This window comes from Nicotiana tabacum, chromosome 24 (assembly GCF_000715075.1).
Source record: "Nicotiana tabacum cultivar K326 chromosome 24, ASM71507v2, whole genome shotgun sequence".
NCBI classification, from domain to species: Eukaryota; Viridiplantae; Streptophyta; class Magnoliopsida; order Solanales; family Solanaceae; genus Nicotiana; species Nicotiana tabacum.
This window is the reverse complement of record NC_134103.1, coordinates 85147232-85170563: the sequence shown is the minus strand read 5'-3', so window position 1 is coordinate 85170563 and position 23332 is coordinate 85147232. Positions and strand designations below refer to the sequence as shown.

At 38.3% G+C, this 23332-nt stretch overlaps 1 long non-coding RNA gene across 3 annotated transcripts; it reads right to left on the bottom strand.

The window, feature by feature from the left end:
• Positions 1-652: 652 nt before the first annotated feature.
• On the bottom strand, positions 653-5961 carry LOC107759868 (uncharacterized). Of its 3 annotated transcripts, XR_001642275.2 has the most exons (6): positions 4545-5961; positions 4072-4408; positions 3871-3967; positions 1116-1613; positions 967-1027; positions 653-871 (listed from the first exon to the last, which is right to left on the bottom strand). It is a non-coding gene; the product is annotated as an uncharacterized LOC107759868 (long non-coding RNA). The 3 variants fall into 3 exon arrangements; XR_001642274.2 differs by having other exon boundaries at positions 654-871; positions 4072-5649; XR_012706886.1 differs by having other exon boundaries at positions 654-871; positions 2236-5647.
• Positions 5962-23332: the final 17371 nt, after the last annotated feature.

Sequence of the window (23332 nt, the reverse complement as noted above, 5' to 3'; positions counted from 1 at the left end):
GTCAGCTTAAAATTACTTAAAGTTGCGTCACATGTACAATTCATAAGCAATAAATTGATTATTTCCTCCTAACAAGCCAGCAGGAGAAAATAGAAATTCACAAGCTGACACTGATATTTTCAATAAAATAAAAAATATAAAAAAAACTCTGATATTGCGCCGAGAGCAATATTCGTGCAAATGAAGCCCGTCTGCTCTATTTTGGGCATAAGCCGTCTGGATAATTTTTGGAGATTTTTTTTTTAAAAAAAGTTTGTTAAAGGATGTGTCGGATAGTGTTATTTTTGTGATGTTTTAAGTGATTTGTGAGTGCAAATTAATCTTTTGGTGCGACGTTTTTTCTCAAAACACTTCTTCATCTAGAAAGATTCAAAATAAATAAATAAAGATTCTGGCAAATTATAATCAAGCAAGTTTCTTGAAAAGCTTTCCAATAATTCAAAAAAAAAAAAAAAATTTACACGCCCAAACTTATTATCATTTTTCCAATAAGAGAGGTAGACTATAAAATATTTGGTGATTCACTACTGCATCTTATAATATAAGTCCATTTATCTCCTCCCAAAGCACATGACTACAACATTACCTAGGAATTGATCTAATAAGTGAAGAATGTTGAATATCTAACATCAGAAAAAGCTCATGTTATATGCAATGATAATGTATAAAGTTTTTTGACCTATAACAATCTGCTATATTTAGTTAACTTGTATTGTCAATACATGTCACGTTAAATCATATTACAAAACCTGCCAGAGCAAATTAAAAATACAATCCTTGTCAAATTAGGGCTATAAATTAGTAGAACGAGCTGAGCTAGATCTTTTCCTCCTCCCGCGCTTTTGCATGCGCCAAAATAAGAGGAATAGACCTAACAGTATTGGCAAAAGTTTCATAAGAATAATGACTGAATAAGAGAACTGTGTTCATTCATCAAATATAGAAAACTAGAAATGTAGCACTGACCAATTATGGCAACAGTAGCCGGCACAAACCAGTGACTAGCAACCAGAAGAGGCATGTCAATCTGCAGTTCAGGAAAATGAAACAAGCTATTATATCTGTTTAAAAAAGGTTTCATAAACAAATGACTAGTGACTACTAAAAGTTCTTACATCATCCTTATAGAATGAACCCCAGTACTTGTTCTCAAGAGATCGTCACCATTCTTCTGAGCTGAATTAGATATTAACCAAACCGGTGTTTCAACAGTAGAATTTAGACCTCCACCCAAGTCATTGACAGGATAGGCGGGCAATCTGCGGTTCTTTCCGCTGGCCTAATAAATTGTAACCCTCAGTTCCCCATATTTCAAATCTTGAGTCACGCCCGCAGATCAATTCCTTTCCGACAACACTAGAATACATAGAAAAATTCACATCTGTTCTACGCGATGGTAGCTTGTTCTTATCAACATATAATGGTCTAGTTTGTCTAACTGAATCTGAGAAAAGTACAGGATCTTTTTTATTTCTGCTAGTAAAATCTAATATTTTCTTCAGAAGCCAATAACAATCGGTAACCATATGGCTGCCGTCCAAACAGTTTGAGTCCCCATATACTACAACTCGACCCCCACCAACCTCCAAAAGACCAAGAATAGGTGAAACTATCTGCATTCATAAAGTATATTGAGTTAGATAGGCAGCTCAACTACTGCCTAGAAAATTGATAGGAATGCTAATATTATTGGCATAATCTTCATTGGATAATGTATATTTTTCCCAGTGTCCTTTTGTGCAATTTAAAGCAAGCAACAACAGACAATTATTTGTTTAAGATATTGAAGATTGACGTACAATTCTCTGTCATAACGATAAGCATACTTCCCTTCAGTTACCCACCAAAATAGCAGTACAATTATCAACGCTTTATGAAATAAAGTCGATTTCTAGAACACAACTTAGAGAGGCAGACAGTAGCGGAAGGGGGTTGGACTAACTGTAAGACATTGTGTTTAATCTGGTTTAAAATGGAAAAAAAAAAGACAATAGAAAATTACATACACACGCTTACGGAAAGCTAACTCACTTCAAAGTGGTTCAGCATTGGATTAGAGTACCCTAAAACACTACAGCCTCAAAGAGATACTCAATATCAGTTCAGGGATAAGCTAAAAGAGAGAAGTTTTGACAGTGTCATCTAATTCTTACTAATGAATCTTGTGGCTTCTATGAACCTAAAGGTGAGGGATAGGTTAGGAAAAACTTATTATGAACAGTCTTCTTAGCTCACCTTAGTCATGCTCTGAGTGGCCCTGCTCTCTGATCTATCCAGGAAGGGGAAGCGGTGCAAGTATCCACCGCTTGGGAACTTCAAAGCCAGTGTTGAAGAAGAACAATCATCCACGGATTGGAAAATATCCGTTACAATACACGTTTATGGTGGGAAGAGCATTAGGCGGCTGCCTTGTGGTCAATACACGGATTGGAAAATATCCGTTACAAATGCGGATTTGGTCCAAAAAATTAATCAAATCCTAGCCCTAGCCCTAGCCCTAGCCGAGCGACGACGACGACGGCGCGAGACTTGCTTTCTTCTTAACTCTTTAAGAGCTACAAGAAGAGCAATTATATATATACCCACCAAAAATCTTTTCCTCTTCCAATATGGGACAATGTCTCATTGTCAAGAGGGGTAAACTTAAAATTTTACTCAAAAATTTCATTTTCCCTCCGTTTCCCATTCACCCTCATTTTAAGACTATTTCATCTTAAAAACAAAAACCTCAACAAGGACAAAATCACCATTTAGAATTTTATCACCAAATGCAATCCCAAAGGTAGCCATATTAACCCTGCCAGCACCCTGCTCATATAAGTTGGGACCAGAAAGCTTAGCGGCCCCCTCAACCAGCACTTGTTTGACACTAGCTGGATTTAGAATGTCCTTTCGCTTGCTCTCAGGTATGATACTAACAAGGAGACATACTATGCCAGCAACAACAGGACTCGCCACACTTGTGCCAGATAATCTTTTACAACCTGTGCTGATTTTGGATCCCATAATCTCATGCCCATATGCAACAATGTCTGGCTTTACACGACCATAACTGTCAAGGCACAGTATGGTTAAGAATCTATGGTTTGATAGACAAGTGTAATTATTTAACTGTTATTATAAAGCAAGATCCTAAAATGTTCAAACAAAAAGAAAGAAAAAAAAATGAAGCAAAGAACCATAATTTTGAACTTATTCTTTTTCAAGAAAAGAAGAAGCAAAGAACTTAATTGTGACTTTTATCTATTTCATGTTTACGATTCATCTTTCTTAGTAAACGCCCTTAATTGATCTAATGGTAAACGCCATCCACTTCCAACCAAGAGGTTGTGAGTTTGAGTCACCCAAGAGCAAGGTGTGAGTTATTGGAGGGAAGGATGCCGAGCGTCTATTGGAAACAGCCTCTCTACCCAGGGTAGGGGTAAGGTCTGCGTACACACTACCCTCCCCAGACTCCACTAGTGAGATTATACTGAGTTGTTGTTATTGTTATTCATCTTTCTTCGTTTTCTTTTTTCCTTAGAAGCTGAGTGGATCGTACAAGAGGCATTCAACAGATGTCATGCTCCTATTCATCCACAAAGTTTTTGCCATTTTCACCCATCATTTCCACTCAGCAGAATTTTACTCGAAACATCACAACCATGGATAGAATAAAGCTCATAGAATGCTCGTTTGTTTCAGAAGAGCTGATTTTTAAAGGCATCCTTTTTAAATGAAGCTGGTACATCCAACACACTCATTGACTTCCTACGTGGTCATATAATAGAACACAACTTCAATACAGAGAAGGAGAGGGCAAAAAAAATAAAGGAATAGTACTCTGTATAAAGAGTAATACAAAGCAAAGAAAGGAGAAAGACAGGATACCCATGAGGAATCTCCCAGGTACTCATTCCACGTGAAAAAAATGAGGCTAAATGATTACTTTGATCAATGGCACCAACACCAATAACATCACTTTGATCTGCAGGATTGTTAAGAGTACCATAAAGTGGTCCATCATTTCCAATAGCAGAAACCATAATAATATTGTTTGCAGTAAGCTACCAAACCTAACCTCAAACTTACATCAGAAATGACAACAAAAGAATGGTGCAGGGAGAACTAATCGCAAGATTATGAACTCTAACATCTTCTCAGGTACAAGCCTTCAAATGTCTACCACCGTGGATCTGGTTAACCCCAATGACCCACCACTTTTACCTAATCCTGTAATAAATTATACGGCTACCAACCAAATTCACGTGGGAGATGGTCCCGCCTCCCACTTCATACCAAAGTTTCCCACTTTCCAACTCAAACAGCAACAAATCAGCCAAATCCAACCCCGTTAGGTCCCAATCAGATTCCACAAAATCTATTAATACCCCAAACTCAGGGAGATCTGAACCATGGGCCACAAGATCTGCAGCAGAAAGGTGCAAAAAAGGATGACCCGTTAGTCTCAGAACAGATCCAAACGAGAGTTCCCTCTACTTCTAGTGCTTCTCAATTAGTAGCTTAACAAGAAGACTCATATGTAGATGCACTTCGAAACCAACCTTCAGAGACTCGAAGTCAAATACGACTTGTACCGAGGCCATATGAGCTCGTTCAAGGAAAATCAGTTGTAGTATTCACAGAGGAAGAGAACGAGCTTCTCGCTGCTACCTGCAAAGGGACCATTGTTGGTAAATTCCTCCGAACAAGACCTTCAATCGAATTCATTAGAGATGAGTTTGCAAGGATCTTTCCTGGAAGAGGAAAAATTCGTATTGGAGCTAAAGATATGCAGCACATGTTCATTGATTTCGACAACAGGGATGATTATATGGATGTATATGCCAGACCTTTCTTGCAATTTGGGGATCATATAATGAAAATTCAGAAATGGACTAAGAAGTTTAAAGCGGTGTTGAAACAACCTTGGCCCCTATCTGGATTAACCTTCCAGATTTACCCTGGCATTACTATGAACGAGCTGCTTTGTGCAGGATTTTAGAACCAGTGGGAATGCCTCTAATCATGGATAAGGCCACCCTCTCAAAGACGAGGCTTACTACTGCAAAAGTTAGGGTTGAGATTGACCTAGCTAAGCCTATGATTAACGAGGTATTAGTTGAAATAAGGAAGAAGGATGGTAGCCTGGAAGCGATTGTGCAGAAAGTGGAGTATGATACCTTTCCTGCTTATTGCTTTCGTTGTAAAGTTAGGGGTCATAATGATGATAGATGCAGGGTCCAACATCCTGAATTGAGGAAGAGAGCAGAAACCTAAGATAAGCCTCGAAAAGGAGACAGGAACCTATTTGGGATTCAGGGTCTGGCCAGCAAATCCAACAAAAAAAGGAACATACACCAATGTAGGTGGATACGCCAAAAAGCCAACTAGTGCCTCCAACTGTACCTGGGAACCCAATCGATCAGGAGATTCGAGTTGTCACTGTAGGAGAAGGCAGAGAAAAGTTTACCGGGGATGAAGGCTGGCAGGAAGTTGCAAGAAGAAAGGGAAAAGACTTAAACAACAGAAGGAATGAAGCCTCCAATAAAAGTGCAAAAGAATTTAACCTGATCCAAAATTCTAAATCGAATGGAGGATCTTAATATTTCAGAAGAAATAATGGTCAAAATGTCATTACTGTCAATCACAATGATAGTGGGAAGCAAATTAGCATGGATGTTACAATCAATGGGAGCATGGTAACTGGACAAAAGCTTTCACAACACCGAAAGACTACCAGACTAGACAAAGAAAGGACCTCTAGAAAAAAAAATAGTGAAGCCTTTATTCAAGGAGATTCAGAGAACTATTGGGAAAGTGAAGCAAAGGAAGGAGACTGTTCTCCCTACCACAGAAGACCACTGTCAAATTATGCAGGAATATGTGCTTCAAGTCAACCAAGAGGAGATGAGTGTGATTCAAAAAAAGAAGAAACGTTTTGCCACCACTATAAGCATCCCAGATGAGATTAGGTTGATGGACGAGGAGGAAACTAACTACGAGATGGTAAGCCTAGGTAAAATGTTTCGCTTGGATCTTGAGCTTTCAGCTAGGATTACTGCAAAGAAGGCTAAGGAGAAGGAGAAAGAGAAGGAAGCCTTAGATGGTGAACCAACATTTCATGATGCTCCTAGTGTTCAATGTTTGGTTAACTCTCAGAATGATGACTATGAGCAACTCACTCAAAATGGTGAACATGCAGATCCTAGAAGGGGCAGCACCAATATCACTAATCCTTGTTCCAACAATGGTGAGGAAGATATTCGAGCTAACTATCTAAACATGAACTTTAATGATGTTGATATGGACGCTCTCTCAGAAGAATTGGATAACTCCAAATCAGATGATGAACAACAAAGGCGGAGCAAGCAAATACTTGAAGATAGTAGTAATTGTGCTAACCAAGTGCGCAAAAGTATTACCTATTTCAACAATTTATCTCCTATAGGGGTAATAAGCTCAAATATTGGGAGAGCTGTAATGTTCCTGAAGGGAGGTGAAAGAAACAACAAATTGGAGACAAATGGCCTAATCTATGATGTTTCTCATGATTAGTACAATCTCATGGAATATTAGAGGTATAGGCTCCCAAGGAGCTTGTGAAAGACTCAAAATTCTCATACAACAATACAAATTACCATTTGTAATTCTACAAGAGCCAATGGTGAATGCCAGGAAGATTGACAAATATAAAAGGATATTGGGATATCAATCTTGTTTTTCAAATTATGCCAACAAGATTTGGATATTTTGGTCCTCTGACTATATGATAGATATTCTGGAGGATAGAGAACAACACGTTCTCTTGCGATTTCTAACTCTGTAGGTACTCAACCCTTTTATATTTCTGCTGTTTATGCAAAGTGTGATGAGACTTTGAGATGTCGCTTATGGGAGGAGCTTAGAGATTTAGCCAGTTGGGTTAATGGTCCATGTGGGGTGGTGAGTGACTTTAATGTTGTTTCATGTGAGGAGGAGAAGAAAGGAGGAAGATCTTTCAGAGTTGAAGACAATTTAGATTTTTTGACTTGTTTGTTTGACTGTGGACTTCAGGATGCTGGATATTGTGGCTTACAGTTCACCTGGAGTGACATCAGGGATCCCCCTAATACTATTTGGGAGAGGTTGGACAGGCTAGTCTACAATGCAAAATGGTTTGATTCATTTGGGAGCACAGTCGTCACCCATCTATCTAGGTCTTGCTCTTACCATGCTCCATTACTGATATATGCGGCCAGCACTGACTCTGATTTTGTAAAGTATTTTAAATTTCTGAATATATGGGTAGAACATGAGGAGTTCTTGGGGAAAATTCAACAAGCCTGGTCAGAAGAAGTTTTTGGCAATCCTTTGTACATTTTTCATCAGAAGCTTAAGAAAGTGTGCTCTACTCTCAGTGCTTGGTCCAAACAAGCTTTTGGTGATATATATATGAAGAAACAAAGAGGCTTGAAGCTCTCATAAGAAGCTTGGAGGAGACAATGATCTCTGGTCCATCTCCTGAATGCAGAATGAACTTATCTAAAGCAAGAGCGGAATTTACCAGGTTTTTGAAGCTGCAGGACTCAATTCTTAGGCAGAAGGCAAGAGTGAAATGGTTGACAGAGGGTGATGATAAAACATCTTTCTTTCATACTGTAATCAAGGATAGAAGGAAAAAATTAAACACCTAAAGGATTATAGATGATAATGACAATCTTATGGAAGGTCAGAAGAGGTGGCAGGAGCATCAGTCAGATTCTTTCAACAATTATTTGGTGCTGAAATAACCATTGAAGATATTACTGTGCTGGATGTGGTGAAGAGAACTGTTACTGAAGAGGATAATGCTTTCCTCATTGAAATACCAACCATGGAGGAGGTTAACAAATGTGTCTTCATGTTGGATGCTGATAGTGCACCTGTACCTGATGGTCTTACTGGCAGGTTCTACCAAAGTGCCTGGTCTATTATTGCTGAAACTGTGTTTAATACTGTAGTAGCCTTTTCTGACGGAGCTCAGTTACCAAGATTTTTCACTCACAAGTGTCTAGTAATTCTTCCAAAGGTGGAATCCCCTCAAACCTTCTCAGACATTAGGCCTATTAGTTTGTGCAATGTGTCTAGCAAGATTATTGCTAATCTTTTAAATGATAGATTGAGTACCTTGTTGCCTAGAATCATTTCACATAATCAGAGTGTATTTGTTAAAGGTAGAGCCATAACTGAGAATATTTTGTTGGATCAAGAGATTGTGAATGATATTGGGAAACCTGTTGAGGGGAGCAATGTGGTTATGAAATTAGACATGGCAAAAGCATATGATAGAGTATCATAGTCATTTTTCTGTTTCATGTTGAGAACATTGGATTTTGCTGAGAGATGGATTGACATTATTCATAGATATATTTCAAATTATTGGTACACAATAATTGTGAATGAGAGTAGGCACGAATTTTTTAAATCTAGGAGAGGGCTTAGACAAGGCGATCCTCTCTCCCCATCTCTTTTTATTTTGAGTGCTGAATTGTTATCCCAATTATTGAATGAACTCCAAAAGCACATAGGGTACAGAGGTTTCTACATGAGTAGTCATGGTCCACAAATCAACCATCTCGCCTTTTCCGATGATACTATTTTATTTTGCAATGGTGGGAAAGCTACTCTTCAGCTGATCCAAGCGACATTAGCAACAAATGAACAAGTTTCTAGGCAGAAGATCAATAAATCTAAATACAGTTTCTCATTAGCTTCTTCTGTAACACAAAGATCCATTCGCAAGATTGAGAAAATAATAGAGATGAGACATGAACCCCTTCCTATCAATTACCTCGGTTGTCCTATATATTCTGGTAGAAAAAGGTTGTCTACCTTTGCAGGGATGGTTAGCAAGGTGATTAACAGGATCAAAGGATGGCATTTAAAGATACATTCTTCTGGAGGCATGGCAATTCTTATCAGGCATGTTCTATTGGCCCTGAATGTCCATACATTGGCTGCAGTCCATCCAACCAAATGTACTATCACTACAATTGAGAGGTACTTAGCTAGATTATTTTGATCTGGGCAAGAGACTAGCGACATATACCATTAGTCCGCATTGTCCAAACTTTGTTTTTCATATGAAGATAGATGGGCTAATTTTAGAAAGTTGGAGGATATCTGCAAAGCCTTCACAACAAAGCAATGGTGGAGGTTGAGAACTACAAACTCCTTATGGTCCCAATTTGTCAAATCCAAATATTGTAGAATCTACCATCCACTAATTAGTCAATGGACAACTTGCAAATCCCATAATTGGCAGGCTATGTGCAAATTGAAATATGAAGTAGAGTAGAACATCTTATGGAGAGTTGGGAGAGGTAATAGCAGATTTTGGTATGATAATTGGACCAATTTTGGTCCTTTGTCTTCCAGCTTAGGCGAAGATGTCGGGTATGACAATACCAAGGTTAATGAAGTATATAAGGATGGAGTATGTGACTGGTCTTACTTACATATTCCGCCTCCTGAAGTTGTTAAGACTTTGGTAGCCTCTGTTCACATCACAATTGGCCAAGAAGAGGATGATACTCCAATCTGGACAATTACTACTTCAGGAAAATTCAGTGTGGTCTCTGCTTGGAATGCATTAAGACAAAGAAAGGATCTTGCTCCGTTTGACTCTAAGTTATGGAATAAAGATGTCCCATTTAAGATGTCTTTCTTGATTTGGAGAGTTGTCCATGGAAAAATCGCAACAGATGAAAGGATCATGAGGTTTGGGATTTCCTTAGCCTCTAAATGTTATTGTTGCCCTTCTCCCGGAATGATCCCAGACGAGGAAACGTGTGAACAATTATTTTGTCAGGGGCAGTTTGCACAATAAGTGTGGGCAATTTTTGCTGGAATGATTGGAATAGCTCATATGAACATCCCCTTAAGAACTTTGTTTGCTAACTATTGGAATCATAAATACATAAACTATGTTGCTGCATTTATTTTCCAGATTATGCCTCCTATTGTTGTATGGGAGCTGTGGAGGTCAATGTATTGTAGTAAATATAAAATGGAGAGGCCATCAGTGGCAAGATCCAAATGCCTTATCACTTTTAATATTGTCCAATTAGTTAACTCTCATTTTGGGAAGCTAATTGTTAATAATAATTGGGAAGATATATGTAAACTCTTTGACTACTCTCTAATTGAAAGGTGTATAACTGAGCTCTTTGTTAAGTTAAACAGTGATGGTAGTTGTGTTAATGGGAAATGTGGAGGTGGCGGGGTGGTTAGAGACAATTGTGGTAAAATGTATGTAGCTTATGCTATACCAATGGGTCAAGGAACAAGTAACTTAGCAGAAGCAGAGGCCCTTCTTTTTGGCCTAAAATGGTGCGTTCAACAAGGATATGGACTGATTATTGGTGAAACAGATTCCTTGCTACTTCACAACTGCATTCAAGGCATATGTTCCACACCATGGAGAATCAACAGTGCTGTTATGGAAGTAAAAACACTGGTTTAACAAAAGGGTCTAATCATTAGACATTGTTTTAGAGAAACAAAATCAAGTTGCGGACAAGATGGCTTCTCTAAGTCACCAATTAGAGGAAGTGTATATTTTTACTTATTTTGATATATTGCCGCGGAAGGTCAAAGGGCTTCTAAATGTAGATAGATGGCAAATTTTAGCATTCCGAGTCAAGAAGAGAAGACCAAGTACCATAGTGTATGAATTACCATGAGTTCTCAACTTCATTATCAATTGGCATGTTGGTGTGGAGATAATTTCATCAATTCTGTACTTATTGTATGAATTTGTTGTGTCAAATTCTTAATCCATATAGAAGTCTAGGCTATACCCTCCTTCTTCAAATTGTAGCTTTTGCATTGGAATGGTAATAAAATCGTGACTTGGAGTTTAAAAAAAAAGCTCTTAAACCTAGCGAAAAATATTGATTATGTTCATCAATATAAAGCAGCTATGAAGAGAGACTGCAGAGAGTAAAGGTGTTAAGACAAGTAGAAGTAAGACTGAATATATGCATGATAAGTTTAGCAAGCATGAGAAGAGTGAAGTTTAGGTAAGATTAGATAAGATTCCCATACCTAAAATGCACACAATTCAGATATCTAGGCTCAATTTTCCATGAAATTAGTATGATCCATGAAGATATCACATCAAATTTGAATAGAATTGGTTGTAATGGAGGAGCACTACAAAGGGTTATGTGATAAGAGGATACGTATCAAAGTGAAAGACAAGTTTATATCAGGGTAAATGTTTGGCTTTGTATTAAAGATATGAGATATCACCAAAATTCATATGCAAGATGGGTATTATACAAGTTTCACAAGATAATAAATGATCACATTTGACAGAACATAGAGGATAAAATGATAATGTCGTTTGAGATGGTCTCATCATGTCCTAAATAAACCTCCAAAGGCACTGGTTCTTAGATGGAAGCCATGATGATTGAAGATGATAAAAGAAATGTCTACCTAAAATCACATGGAAGAAAATTATCCTAAAAAGACCTATAATCTCATTAAATTCATATTGACTCAAAATAGAACACAACAGAAGCAAAAGTCCATTATACGCGATATCGACTATTAAGAATCAAGGTGTAGTCATGCTAGTGCACTTACTTTAGGTCCAATGTTTACTAGGAATCTTTTTAGTCTGTCTACACTTCTGAAATTTATATGTCAGTAGAAAAAGAACCTCTAGATTTATAGATATCCAAACTACTAAATCTTTGATGACTCCAAATGGAGCAGAATGGTTGGTGATGATTCATTAGCCAACCCAACTAGCTTGGAATTAAGGAGTAATTATTCGTGTTGTTGTACATCTCATCAATATAAAGGTGAAAAGTTCTGCTAATGTTGTTTCAGGTCCTCCTGAAAATAATGTTAATTTCAGTGAAATAACAGGTTTAAACAACTTCGAATCTCTTATACAAAATTGAGTACTAGATATAATATACAACCCTTGTGTTTAAGACATCTATGACATAGTTCATCTTGCAAAATTAATAGATCTCATGAAACAAATGCCCCATTAAGCTCAAGAAAGCTAAGTAAAATCCATGCACTACATAAGAAATTTAAGATTACATGCTGCCAATTATAATCAAACTTCTAATACTTCTGAGACCACATATTATACATAAACTTAAACAATAATTATGTGGAGTTATGGAACAAAAGCAAGATCATTTCAATGCCTATGGTGTAGACAAAATGCAATCATGTTAGTTTAAGTGCCCGTGTGAATTACTAAATAATTTGGTTCTTTACCGTGTTCCTCAAGCGAAAAGTAAACAAGAAATATAATAAATACAATGATTTTTACGTGGAAAATCACCCGGCTCAAAAGGTGCCAAAACCACGACCTACCAAGTAAGATTTTCAGCTCCAACTCCACTAGAATAATGAGCCAAAATATATCAATTACAATATTATAATTAAATACTCTCTAGTACTCCTACTACTCCTATTTGATTCACAAGTAACTCTAACTTGTAAAACCAAACACTCACTCCAACTCACTAATTGTTTATGACACTTGATTATAACTCAATTTTCTAAAACACATTTACTAGACTAATTCGGAAAGAGTACAAGACAAGTACTCAATACAAGTGAACACTTTATGACTCTGTTATTGATGTGTAAAAGGATGGTTCAGAAGTCCAAACACAATCCTATTTAAACACAACTTGAGATCTTCTAGGAGTCCTATTCATAGTCAGCTTCCTCTTTGATAGGACTCCTACTGTTCCAAGGATTTCACAAGCTTTGGGACTTTTGTCTCTGACTGACTTATCCATATCGTTTTTAGCAATGACCCTTATCACTTACAGCATCCATATTCCACCAAACTCGGACATGGTAACTTTGAGATAAAGTTACTGTGTTGTACAAACGTACAAGTATCAATCATGAGGAGTTGATCCTTTAACCTGAGAAGTTGGTTCTTCACAACAGTTAAGCAACTACATTAAGGACCTGATTCTTTGAGTAGTTAGTCACATTTTGTTAATTATCAAAACTTTATTACTCAACAAATTCTCCCCTTTTTGATGATGACAAACTTTATACCCATAACCAACAATTACATCAAAGAACTAGATGATCACATCAAGTACATGTATGTACCCACCTTATCTTCCCCCTTTTGGCATCATCGAAAAAAAAATACAAATAGATGTTAGACAGTAAGCACATAGAATGTAAGATTCAAATCCTATCAGGCAACAACACAAGCATAAGAAAAGGCAAATATACTAAGCTGATGATCCAAAAGAGTGCAAATGAGTAAAGCAAAGGAATGGGAGACATTAAGTAGTGCCAAAAGAAGCCCAGTGCATTGTATTCATTATTAGAATAAAATAAACTAAGCATACTGCAAACAACTTAGACTAAGAAGAAAAAAAAGATAAGACAACATGTAGAAAGGCAAACGAACTAAGGACACTGGGAAGGAACATGTTCAAGGGTGAGAGGCTGAGGGGGTCAAGGCTTTCACAAGAGTGGAAATCTGTTGAGCATGGGCCTCCATGTATCTTCAGAGCTCTTCCCTGAGTTGCTTAGTTTCATGTCTTAGTTCATTATTGTCTTCACGAAGCTTGAAATTCTCTTCAACAACCAACTCCAACCTATTGCTGAGTTCTGCAACCCTACTACTCCCAGGAAGAATGGAAGATCATGTGGGTCCTCTAACCTTGATCTCCTCATAGCAACACTGCCTGAGGGTAACAACATCTAAAACATCATTGTAATTTCCAAACTTAAGCTCAGGTAAGGCTATGTTGAGCTTGTCAAATAACTCAGTTAACATGAAACCATATGGAATAACATGCTTTAGTTTGTAGGTATCTGCAGCTCTTGCCATGTGCTGAATCATCATGCTATGGATATTGATAGGTCGACCAGTGTCAAGCAGTTCCATCATATCCATGTCTAGTAGAGTAGCCTCATGCCTTCTCTCAGATCTCTGAAGAATACAAGAGTTGACAAACTGAAATAATAGCTTGTGAAAGGGAGCCATATCAGTCTTGTACACTTTCTGGGGAGCATCTAGTTCAAACTTTTGGGAGAACTTCCCGGTGACCACAATGCCAGTGTCAACATCATTGTCTATGGCTGGCCACTTCTTCTTCAAGTAATTGTAAAATCCCAAAGAAGGGATATTCAGAAGCAGTCCTAGTTTCTTAGCATCAAACTCTATGTCGAAGCCCCCTACTTTACTCTTTACTACCTTCCCATCAAAAGTAAAATTTGTGTAGAACTCCACCACAACAGGAACACATACTGGGGGAAAGCTTTGACAAACATGTACTTCTACCTCTGGAGCTTAAGTTTCTCAACCAGCTGAGCCATTCCCTTCTCATCCGTTTTCGCAAGAATATTCCCATTTAGTACTTTTTTGTTCCTAAACTCTGTAAGTTGATCAACTCCAGCTGAAACATTCTTCTTTGTCTTACCCTACTGGCCCTAGCAGAAAAGGTAGTAGGTTTGGTGACTTTGGCTCCCCTTTTCTTTGGTGTTACATACTTTGCTGGAAAGGCTGAATCAGATTCATCTTTTCTATCCACCTCAACAACAAGTTCCACAATTGAAACCTTCATCTGATTGCTTTTAGATGGGACACTCAAAGAAAAGAAACATCTTGATAATTGCTTTCGATTCTTGCTTAGGGTTTGAGAGAAACAATGAGGTTAGAAAAGCTGATCATAAGGGCCTTTTAAAGGCGTTACTCCTGATTTGACTGGAAGAGAGAAGGTGATCGAATTTGAGTTCTAACGGGACTCTTATAATGGTTACTATGACTGTAAGGTTTTCAGGAGTAATTGATCTCTAATTACACAAGGATTCCCCCTTACTCTTTGACTAGAATACGACTAGAAGTGATGCCAACCGAAATAAAAGTCTGAGTATAGCAGTAATTTTAGAATATAAGTTCTAGTGACTTAAGACAGTATGTCACATACCTAAGTCAAAGAACCAACTCCTTAACAACTCCTTATTCGTTTCTGCAATAAAGCTTCAACACTTCATATTTGTATCGTGCAACATAGTTATCAACCATATTTTCTATGTGAGTGTGTGAGCTTAATACAAGCACAAAGCTAAATCAAACACATTGTACTTAAAATATCTATGTCTTATTATGTTTTTTCTAACCAATCACTGGAGTCAACTTAGTGGGAGAGTTGATTAGACCTAGTTCTAGTCTATTCCTTTCAAAGTGATCCCTACTCAGAGCTTTAGAAAAAATATCAGCAATTTGATCTTCAGTTTTACAGAAATTAATTGAGATATCCCCTTTTAAATATTGTCTCTGAGAAAGTGATGTCTAATGTCAATGTGCTTGGTTCTTTTATGCTGACATGAAATTTTAGTAATTTTTATGGCACTGGTGTTATCACAGAAAATGGGAACACAATCAACAAATATACTATAGTCCCTTAGTTGTTATCTTATCCATAGTAACTAAGCACAGCAGGATGTTGCTGCCATATATTCAGCCTCAACTGTAGATAATGCCACTGAGATTTGCTTCTTGGTTCCCCAAGACACCAGACAAAAACCTAGAAAATGTACTGTTCCTGAAGTGCTTTTCCTGTCAACATGAAAACCTGCATAGTCAGCATCAGCATAACCAACTAGATCAAATATGTACCCTCTGGGATACCATAAACAGAGGTCAGGGGTCCCCTTGAGATATCTTAGTATTCTTTTGACAGCTTTCAGCTGGGATTCCTTGGTATTTGCTTGAAATATTGCACATAATCCCAGACTAAACACTATATCATGACTGCTTGCTGTGAGGTACAATAGTGACCTAATCATTCCTCTATATAGCTTTTGTTCCACACTTTTTACTTCTTCATCAAGGTTTAACTTTGTTGTAATGGCAATGGGGGTATCAATAGACTTGGAGGAGTCCATGCTGAATTTCCTCAGTAACTCTTTGGTATATATTTGCTGATGTATCATGGTTCCAGTATGTGTTTGCTTGATTTGTAGCCCCGGAAAGAAGTTCAGTTCACCCATCATGCTCATTTTGAACTCATTTCCCATCATCTCAGCAAATTCCTCGCACATTGCTTCATTGGTAGCCCCAAAGATAATATCATCCACATACACTTGCATAATTAGGATATTCCTCCCTTTACTCCTCAGAAATAGAGTGTTGTCCACCTTTCCTCTTACAAAGTTGTTGGCTAAGGGGAATTTTGAGAGACTTTCATACCAAGCTCTAGGATCCTGTTTCAGACCATAAAGAGCTTTATCCAATTCGAACACATAGTCAGGAAATTCTTCACTTTCAAATCCAGGAGGTTGTTTGACAAACACTTCCTCCTTTAAGTACCCATTCAGAAAGGCGCTCTTTACATCCATTTGGTGTAAAGTGAATTCCATGTGGGCAGCAAAGGCTATCAACATTATTATAGACTCCGTTCTAGCTACAAGTGCAAATGTCTCATCATAGTCAATGCACTCCTCTTGATAGTATCCATGAACCACCAGTCTGGCCTTGTTCCTTGTGATATTTCCTTGTTCATCCAACTTGTTTCTGAACACCCATCTCGTACCTATGACTGTTCTATTCTTGGGTTTCTGTACTAGGTGCCAGACCTTGCTTTTCTCAAACTGATTTAACTCCTCTTGCATGGATATTATCCAGTCTGGATCCTTTAGAGCTTCTTTGATGGTCTTAGGTTCAACCTGTGAAAGAAATGGTGTGAGTGCACATAGATTTCTTAAAGAAGACCAGGTTTGCACCCCTGCATTTGGATTCGAAATGATATTTTCAAGAGGGTGTGAGCTTTGATTCTTCCATGGTCTGGTCTGCATACCCAAAGAAGATTTACCTGAGGAGTGACCCAAGGGAACAAGTTCAGTAGGTGTGGCTTCATTATTCTGATCAGCAGTTAGAGTAGCTCTGTCTTCTTCTGGTTCCTCATGATCACTATCAATTTCCTTGTGGTTTTTAGATCCATCTTCATTAGATTCCTTTGTATCTCCGTCACCAGTGAATCCTATGTCATAATCTTCATCCTGCAAACCTTTCTTAGCCAAATTGTTAGATTCATAAAAAATAACATGAATATTTTCTTCCACACACATAGTTCTTTTATTAAAAACCGTATATGCCTTACTATGTGAAAAGTAACAATTCCCTCATCACTTCTGTCATCAAACTTACTTAGAGCTTCTTTCCCATTATTGTGCATAATACATTTTCACCCGAAGGCTCTCAGATGAGTGATGTTGGGTTTTCTTCCTCAAAGTAACTCATAGGGAGTTTTCTCAAGAATGGGTCTGACCATGCGTCTATTTAGCATATAGCAAGCAGTATTGATTGCCTCAGCCTAGAAGTTCTTAGGCAATCCATTGGCAATAAACATGGTCCTCCCTATGTCTTCTAAAGCTATATTCTTTCTTTCTACAACTCCATTTTGTTATGGAGTTCTAGGTGCAGAGAAATTATGGTCAATCCCATGTGATCCACAGAACTCAAGGAATTTTGAATTTTTAAATTCAGTTCCATGGTCAGTTCTTTTACTTAAAACAATACATCCTATCTTTTGTTGAATCATTCTGACAAATACAGAGAAAACATCAAAGGTTTCATCTTTGGATCCCAAAAACAAGGTCCAAGTATACCTAGAAAAGTCATAAATAATCACAAACATATACCTCTTACCTCTTCTGCTCCTTATTCTCATTGGTCCATATAGATCCATGTGAAAAAGTTCTAGAGGTTTGGAGGTACTTACAAACTTCTTAGATTTAAAGGATGACCTAACATGTTTCCCTCTAATACATGCATCACATATCAGATGTGAACTCAACTTCAGGTAGCCCAAGGACGAAGTCCTTTGCAACCAACTTTTTGAGTTGAGAGAGACTGGCATGTCCCAGTCTTCTATGCCATAGTAGTGGATCATCTTCCACTACACCCAAGCATCTGTGCTCACTTTAGGGAAGTGACATAATCAATATCTTGTACACATTGTTATGTCTCTTACCCCTTAGCACAATTTCATCAATATCAAGCTTAGTAACATTGCAAATTTTGGAATTGAATTTTACCTCATTTCCTTTGTCGCACATTTGAGAGATGCTAAGAAGATTGTGTTTAATACCTACTACATAATACACATATCTTATAGCATAAGAGAATGACTTGCCAATCTTACCATTACCTGGTATTTGGCCCTTTTTCGCAGTACCAAATGACACACTCCATCCTTGGAAGGCTATTAGTGAGAGAAGATTTTTCTTTTCTCCAGTCATATGTCTTGAGCATCCACTGTCTAGATACCAGTCCTGATTGTTTCCTCTCACTTTAGCCTGCACCAAAATTCACAAGTTAGTTTTGGGAACCCAAATAGGCTTGGGTCCCTTTTTGTTTGAAAAAAGGATGAATCAGAACCCTTCTTGCCAGAAGGGAAGCGGATTAGAAGCTATTTTCTTGTTAATCTTATTCTACTTAGTTGTAATGACCCGGCCAGTCGTTTTGAGTATTACTATCCCATTCTCCCATTTACTGATCAATTTATACTTTACAGTTGTTTTATGAATTATCAGGTTAGTTGGTTCGGATCCGGAAGGATTTCGGAGTGAAATGAGACATTTAGTCTCATAATTGAAAACTTAAGTTAGAAAAGTTGATTGGATATTGACTTATGTGTAAACGACCTCGGATTTGAATTCTGATAATTTCAATAGATGCGTATGGTGATTTTGGACTTAGGAGCATATCCGAAATTTTTTTGGAGATTCGTAGTGGAATTCGGACTTGTTGGTATATTTGGTTGAGGTCCCGGGGGCCTCGGGTGAGTTTTGGGTGGTTAACGGATCAAATTCGGACTTAGAAGAAAAAGTTGAAGTTTCTGCCTTCTAGTGCAATCACACATGTGGAATCGCAGGTGTGCAAGGTCCTCAGAAGCAGACACAAACTCACAAAAGTGAGCTCGCGGGTGCGAGTTGGGATGCGCAGAAGCGGATAGCGCAGATGCGGAAGGAATTTCGCAGGTGCGGACTCACACCTATGCGTGGGGGATCGCAGAAGTGAGAGTTGGCACAGAAGCGGGAGAAAATCCGCAGAAGCGGTTAAAAATATCGCAGAAGCGGAAACCCCTGGACTGTACAAAAATAGAGGGGTTCCGAGCTTTTATCATTTTTTGGGCATTTCAAGCTCGGGATGGGCGATTTTGAGCGAGGTTTACACGGGAATTCGTGAGGTAAGTCCCTTGTGATCATTTCTACTCCATAATATTGAATTATCATCGCATAATCCAACTAGATTACATGTTTTTGAGGTGTAAATCGGGGATTTGAACTTAGCAATTTGAAAAAAAGATTTGAAGATTTGGAGGTCAAGTTGAGGTAGGATTTTGGTAAAAGTGGTATGGTTAGACTTGTGGTTGAATTGGATTTAGGATTTTGTAACTTTTGTCCTGTTCCGAGATCGATTTTTGAGCTAAATTTCGGATTTTATTGGAAAATTTGTATTTCCTTATGGAATTAATTCCAATAAATTTTATTGACTGAATCGAATTATTTGTGGCTAGATTCGAGGCGTTTGGAGGCCAATTCTTGTGGCAAGGGCATAACGGAATAAAGAATTACAAGGGTTGAGGTAAGTAACATTTCTAAATTTGGTCTTGAGGGTATGAAACCCCGGATTATGTGTTATGTGGTTGGTTTTGAGGTGACGCACATGCTAGGTGATGGGCGTGTGGGTGTGCACCGTAGGAATTATGACTTGGTCAAATTCCATGAAACCGTGTAGTTGAATAATCTGTTGATATCAGTACATTCTCTACGTGTTAGAGAAAATTAAGCTGAGACTCGTATTAAAATTCATGCTTAGACATATGCTGTTATTATTGGTACCCACTGGGGTCATTTCTGTGGTTGAATTATATGTTCAAATTGTAATTTCACACTCAGTCATGTTCATTCATTTTGTATCATATCTTAGTTTTTGTTGCTATTTATTGATATATCATATTATTATTTTTGGGCTGATTTTCATGACATCTTGAGTCCGAGAGACTGGAGAGATTGAGGATTGAGTCATATTCGTCCATTGTGAGGATATTTATGGGATCGAGCTGCGCGCCGCAGCAGGCCATATTGGATTTATATATATTATTATTATATGAAATGGGGCTGCCCGCCTGCAGCAGGCCTTATAGGCTTTATCAGTATATGGATCGGGGTTGCCCGCCTGCAGCAGTGATTGTGAGGAATGTGTGAGTGTGAGAAAAGATTGACTGTGAGGTTGGAGTGAATGGGAGGATTAAGTGACTGTTACTTTGAGAGGATGCATTGATTTCATTGTTACTGCATTTCAGTTGTCATATATCATTGTTTTCGAAATTTCTGAAAGACATTATCTTCTGTTTCAGATGAAGTTGATATGAAATTACTGTGGAGTTTCAAATATTGAACTTGAGAGCATGCCTACCCTTTTTGTGTTGAAAACAATTATTGTATTTGGACTTAGCTGTGAAGCTCGTCACTACTTTCAGTTCTTATTTATTATTGTTACTTACTGAGTTGGTTGTTCTCATACTACACCCTGCACTTCGTGTGCAAATCCAGGTGATCTCGGATACAGTGGGTATTGATTCTTTTGCACAGTTGACTTTTTCGGAGATTCAGAGGTAGATGCCGTCTTTCGCAGACCTTGTCTTTCCTTCCCTATCTCTTTGATTACTGTATTTGGTCTCAGACTATTATAGGTAGTTCTTTCCATACTTGTAATGTATAGATGCTCATGTACTCAATGACACCGGGTTTTGGGAGTGTATTTATATCCAGTATTTGTGGGATTTTCTTTTAAACTTAATTATTATATTTTCCGTATTTAAAAGAAATTGTGGGTTATTGATGTTGTCGGCTTGCCTAGTATTGAGATAGGCGCCATCACGGCGGGTGAGATTTTAGGTCGTGACAAGTTGGTATCGGAGCCTATTACATAGGTCTCACGAGTCATGAGCAGGTTTAGTAGAGTCTTGCGGATCGGTACAGAGACATCTGTACTTATCTTCGAGAGGCTGCCGAACCCTTAGGAAAATTTCACCTTCTTGTACTCCGTCATGCGAATTTGTTAATTCCGGAAACTAAAATTTTGTTATTCTATTCTCTCACAGATGGTGAGGACACGTACTACCTGATCGGATGGTCTGCCACCAGTTAGGGTCACGAGAGGCCGGGGTCGAGGTGCAACTCGTACAACAGTTGGAGCAGCACCTGTGGAATCACCAGTTGCTCCAGCTCAGGAGCGAATTCCGGATATAGTTGAGCCGACAGGACCAGCTCAGGCACTGGCTGCACCTATTGTGATTCCAGGCCTTTAGGAGGCTCTAGCACAAATATTGATAGTTTGCACTGGTCTTGGTCAGGTGGTTTCGGCTCAGGCCGCACCAACCAATTCTCAGGCCGGAGGAGGTACTCATACCTCTGTTTCCCGTACTCCAGAGAAGGTAGTGAAGGGACTTCAGATACCAGGGTAACTACCAGCCCAGTCGGCTACAGCTGTTCAGGCCCCGGTAGTCCCCGTTAAGACAGATGATGAGCAGAGGAGACCTGAGAGATTTGGGAGGCTTCGACCTCCATCATTTAGCGGTGCTGAGTTAGAGGATGCTCAGAGTTTTCTGGATAAGTGCCAATAGATGCTTCATACAACGGGTATTCTGGAGACCAGTGGGGCATCGTTCACTACTTTTCAATTTTCTGGGATGGCCTTTAGTTGGTGGGAGGCTTATGAGAGGCGCATGTCGGTCGGTGCAGTACCACTTACATGGCAGGAATTCTCCATACTCGTTTTGGAGAAGTTTGTGCCGCAGTCTCACAGAGAGGAGCTACGCAGACAGTTTGAGTAGTTACGTCAGGATGACATGTCTGTGATGTAGTACGATATGAGATTTTCTGAGTTGGCTCATCACGCCGTCAGGATGACATATCAGCTACAGTTACTTATGACTCGAGAGAGGGTATCTTGTGCTACTTTTGATGAGGTAAGAGTGGAGCCTCACCAAAAGTACCAAATGAAAATGTGGAGATGTCCTATCCACGAGGCTCACACTACTTAGGACCGGTACCTGAAAAAAGAAATGGAAATTTGGCCAAAGGGCCTAAGCTCCACATGCCTAATATGAATCATGAACCGTTTTCCCCAAGAAGTGGGACAAGATAAGAAAAGAGGTCAAGAGATATGAAAAGCATTGATATAACAAGGAGGCATTTATACCAAATCATAATTTAAACAAGGAAATGAAATAATAGTGTAAAACATATTTCAAAGTCACTTCCTTTAACATTTAAAGTTCAACCAATACCATGTGAGGTTTTTACTTTCAACGGGAGCACTATACCGACACCGACATACTAGAAACAATACTAGGTGATCGACCTAGCCACAAGTATTTGACCCTACTTGTCTGGGCAGCTTCCTGTAGTACCGTACGAGTCGACTTAACCTCATTACATTTAGTAATGATCATTGCCCACAAATTTGGGGACTTTATCCCACAAACCTTGGCTTAGCCTCAGAATGTGTCCCTACACCAGTACGTGTAGTTCCATGGTAATGAATTCAAGATTCGAACCAATCTTGATGGTCTCCACTAGTAACTACCAAAATATTTGACTTTTCTAAAATCGATTCATAGGTTAAAAGCCTAAAAGAAATCTCTTTTAAATCAAATCACGGTGTTCATAACCGATCCAACCATTTGAACAAAATCGAACAAAACATCTCCCATTTCTATGTTAAAAAAAATTAACAAAATTAGAATTTATCTTTTAGTTCAACAAGTTCCACTCTAACATATAAGTACATTTCAAAATATTACACTTTCAATAAACATGTCAATGGAACTTAAACATTTAAAAGCAAGGAATGGTGAAATCCCAACCCGCTCGTCCCCACAAGCTAGGATCCACAATTTGAATCAAGTTCCAAACTAATTTATGATATGCGAGTTTGGAGAGAAACTCCATGAAGTAGTAGGTTTCAACATACCTTAATATGCTCCCAAAATTTCACCACAAGTATCCAAGGTCTTCAACCAATCTCAATCTACACAATTATATCTCACATGAGTCAAGAGTTATCCAACGATACCCAACAAGACCCGTTTAGACCTTAGCTCTTGACTATAGGTACTTAGGGTTCATATATCCTACCATATGTGTTCACCCTTGCTTAACAATCTTGTATATAGTACTTAATAGTCTATTGGATTTATAAACAACTCCACAATCTCCATGTAATACCTCAATTTAATATTTATTGTCTTCCCAACTACTAACATAAATATCCAACAAGGATTTCATAAATACTCACACT